Genomic DNA, 4,670 nt, shown 5'->3' on the forward strand with positions numbered 1-4,670 from the left:
GAGGACGACGATAGTTCTGATAGCAGCAGTAGTGATGATAGTTCCTCCGATTATTCCCCAGATGAGTCGGATCATGATAATCGCCGCCAGTCTCCGCCGAATTCCAGCGATTCAGAGGAAAGTAACGCGAGTAACAACTCAGTGGCTAGAAGGCAAAGGAGACAAAAGCCTAAAAAGGTCATAGGGACGAAGGTGGTGGACGTCTTAAATAAGTGGCGTATCTCATATACCAACGAGAAAAATGAGAGCGCAGATTCATTTCTGGAACGAGTAGAACATTGTTGCCGAGGCTCAGGCCTGAGTCGAAGTACCATCCTAGGAGCACTGTCGGTAGTATTAACAGGAGAGGCAGGGAAATAGTATCGCCTGGAGGGACGCCACTGTAAAAGATGGAAGGATTTTGAAAATGAATTCCATAGGCGTTTCAAGACCAAGAACTCCAGGAGGAAGATAAAAGATCAGGCCAAGAATCGCCTTCAGGGAGATAACGAAACGATGGTCGAATTTTTGGAGAACATGCAGACCATATTCTCGTATATGGATCCACCTCTTACCGAAAAGAGGCAACTCGACATCGTTTATCTCAACTTGAAGCCCTGGTACACACACCGATTCTTGCGAAGCCACGTCACCTCATAATAGAAAACTGCGGAAACTAGGAGAAGAAATAGAGAGCTTACGACAACAGGACAAGCAACGCAAGGGGCAAGTGACTACGGGCATACTACCAGTTCCATCAGCCGTCTATGTTGGAGGAAAGCGTAACACGGATAGGTGTGCAGCCCTAGAAGAAGAAACCTCTCAAGAATTAGAAGCTCCCAAGGACCAGAAGGCAGGGAAAAAGAAATCGCCTAAACCGAAGGCGAAGCCACCGTCTACCAGTGAAAGTCCAGTGACACCAGCCAGCTCAAGCCAGCGAGAAGAGGTGTCAAAAGATATTGCCATTCCGCCAGGAACTTCGAGGCGAAGGGACCCAGCCTGGGCTACACTTTCTGCAGAAGAAAAGGCAGAACGAATAAGAAGGGATAAGAAGACACTCCCATGCTATAGGTGTAAGCAGTTGGGCCATTGGAAAGCTGAATACCCTTACGCAACGAAAACTACTAAGCCAAGAGAGGCCGGCGAATCGAGGCAAGCTGCCTCAGGATCAGCCGATCAGCTTCCGGAAAACAGGCCAAGAGGCGAGTGAACAGGGTCATCGCCGCCTCTAGCCCAGAATTCGGGACCCTACCAGCAGAATGCGAAATCCAGCGAGAGACAGGTCTGGTGAAGCCTATAGCAGTAACAGCTAAACTAATTCCTCCTAACTCTGGAAGGCATATTCAGAAAAGAGGAGACCAACGAGCATGTATCGGAATACATCTGAATGGACAGAGTGTCTATGGTTTAATGGACACGGGATCGGTGAGGACATATATAGGGGGAACTCTGGCTCTGAGTCTCATACCCAGCAGTCCTGATCCAGTCAAGGCGGATGTCCAGATGGCGGATGGCAAGCCTATTCCTATTGCTCGTGAAGTGAATGTTAGCTGGAACGTAGGCGGAATCAAGAAGGAGTTGGAAGCCTTGGTAGCCCCGAAGCTAAAAGCGGAAATTATTTTGGGAATGGATTTTCTACAAATATTCCAGACTTCGATCGACGCTATCACTGAGACCTGGCAGATGGGCGATGGACAGAGTTTTCCATACGCCTCGTATCAGAGTGCAACTCCTCCTGGAGAAGGAGATATAGCGGTATTAGCCAAAGTTTCGAGCGGGGAACGGCCAGTTAGGAAGAGTGACCAGAACCAAAATAGTCGTCCGTTTTTATGGCTATTCCTATTAGGCCGGGGAATAAAAGCCTTACTGGATACGGGAACCGTTCGCTCGTACTTAGGACAGCAAGTGGTACCATTAATAGGAGAAGAAATTGATAAGTCAGTAACTGGGGGTATACGGCTCGGGGATGGCAGTGTAAGCCAAACCGTAGGCGAGGTCGCCCTGGAATTGGAAGTGGATAATTTCAGAAAAACGCTACGAGTAAGAGTCGCCCCTAATTTAGACTACGAATGCATATTAGGCATGGACTTTATCAGAGCCTTTGAGCTGGAATTGAATTTGGCTAAATCCCTCTGGCGAGCAAGACAAGGCCAGTGGCACCCGTTCATGGGAGAAGTAGCCAAGGATTCAAAAGGTCCTAAAAGTCATGCCTGCGCTGCCCTCGAAAGCTTAACCGAGTGGAAACAGTCAGTAATTAAGGCTTTCAAAGCCAAGCATTTCAAAGCCGTATCAGATACGCCTGGGATCACTAATTTGGTCGAACATCATATAGACGTGCAAGGAAGCATGCCAATCAAACAACGAGTTCGACGCATATCACCAAAAATATTTGAGATAGCTCACGCTGAGGTGGACAAGATGCTAGCAGCAGGGATCATTGAAAAATCAGAAAGTGCATGGGCCAGTTGCCCAGTTATAGTACCAAAGCCTAACGGCAAGCACAGATTCTGTATTGACTATCGAGCTGTCAACGATGTGACTCGTAAAGACGCCTATCCCTTGCCTCACATGGAGGCAATACTAGACAAATTAAGATCCGCCAGATACATCTCTACCATTGATCTCAGCCAGGCGTATTTTCAAGTGACGCTAGGAAAAAGCAGCAGAGAAATAACAGCTTTCGTCGTCTCGGGAAAGGGACTATTCCAGTTTAAGCGGATGCCGTATGGGCTTACCAACGCGCCTGCAACGTTCCAGAGGCTTATGGATCGTTTAATTGGGCCTGAATTGGAGCCTAACGTCTTTGCTTACCTGGACGATTTGATAATTGTTACGACGACTTTCGAAGAGCATATGAAGTGGCTAGAACGAGTAGTAGCCATAATTGAGCGAGCGAACCTCGAGATCAACTGGGAAAAGAGCAAGTTATGCCGCTCAGAAGTCACTTTCCTAGGTTACGTCGTCAACAAAGAAGGCCTATCACCGGATCCAGAGAAGTTAAAGCCTATACTAGAGTATCCACCGCCACAGAACCTAAAGCAACTGAGGAGATTCCTAGGAATGATTGGCTGGTACGCGAAATTTCTACCGGGATTGGCCAGCGACAAACTTCCATTAGTGGAATTGCTAAGAAAGAACGTGAAATGGCACTGGGAGGGAGCGCAAGAGGCTGCGTTTGCTAAGCTTAAAGAGGCCCTATGTTTTGCTCCAGTATTAGCCAGGCCTGATTTCACGAAGCCTTTTGTTATCCAGATGGATGCAAGCGATTATGCCATCGGTGCTGTTCTAGTGCAAGAAATAGAAGGCCAGGAACACCCGATCGTATACATCAACCGAGTACTAACGTCAGCCGAAAGGAAATATGCTACAACAGAAAAAGAATGTCTTGCTGTCGTATGGGCCATAAAGAAGCTTCGCCCTTACATGGAAGGTTACTGCTTTACTGTAGTTACAGATCATAGTAGTCTAAGGTGGCTGAATATACTGAAAGATCCGACAGGGAGGCTAGCTCGATGGGCCTTGTCGTTGCAAGCTTGCGACTATACCATCGTGCACAGAAAAGGGGCTTTACATCATGTACCCGATGCCCTCTCGAGAGCCATGGAATCAGAAATTAAAGCAGGAAAGCCTTCGGAAGATCCAGTAGCAGCTATACAAGATCCAGCAGACGATTGGTACCAGCGACGAATACAGAATGTGACACGGCACCCGAGAACGTACCCTGATTGGAAAATAGACAGGAATAAGTTGTATGTCCACCGACCTGATCCCACTCATGAGATGTTAGGCTCGGACTACAACGCCTGGAAACTAGTGCTACCCAACAACCTACAGACCAAAGCAATGGAGGAGGCCCATGTTGAGCCTTCCTCAGGGCACTTAGGTGTGAGTAAAACTTACAAGCGCCTGCTAGCCCAGTATTATTGGCCTGGAATGCACCGTACTGTCTCATCTTTCGTCCGGGGATGTCAAGTTTGCCAGCAAATTAAACCAAGTCAGGAAGCACCAGCAGGACTAATGGATGGGCGAGTAGTCGAAAAGCCCTGGTCAGTTGTTGCAGCAGATGTGATGGGACCATTGCCGCCGAGCAAGAATGGATACAAGTACATCGTGGTCTTCCTGGATAATTTCAGCCGATGGGTAGAACTCAAGCCTTTACGTCGTGCCACCGGACTTACCATCACCCAAGCTTTCGAGGAATTGGTAGTATATCGATGGGGAGCGCCAGAAATACTGCTCACAGACAATGGCACCGAGTTCAGCAACAAATACCTAGATAGCTTTCTCACTGATCATGGAATTCGGCATTACACCACGCCTCCGTACCATCCACAGGCTAATCCGGTAGAAAGGGTTAACCGAGTGATCAAAAGCATGATTTCTGCCTACGTTGGACAAAATCATCGAGCCTGGGATCAGCATCTTCACGAGTTCCGGTTTGCCATCAATAGCGCAGTTCATGAGGCAACGAAGGAATCACCCGCCTATCTCAACTTCGGAAGACGTCCGGAAGACGGGACCAGCGTGCGAAGGCGGACTGAAGAGCCTGTAATTCTAAAGAAGACCGATCCAGCGGCGTGGGCAGATCGATTATCCAGACTGCGACTCTTGCGTGATGTAGTTAGAATTAATATCGAGCGAGCGAGTGCGAAGCAAGCACATTATTATAATAAGGGTCGAAGAATTGTTAA

The sequence above is a fragment of the Prorops nasuta genome, unplaced genomic scaffold (assembly GCF_024137725.1).
Source record: "Prorops nasuta isolate Cenicafe-Biocafe unplaced genomic scaffold, Cenicafe_Pnas_1.2 PNAS00023, whole genome shotgun sequence".
Lineage (NCBI taxonomy): Eukaryota > Metazoa > Arthropoda > Insecta > Hymenoptera > Bethylidae > Prorops > Prorops nasuta.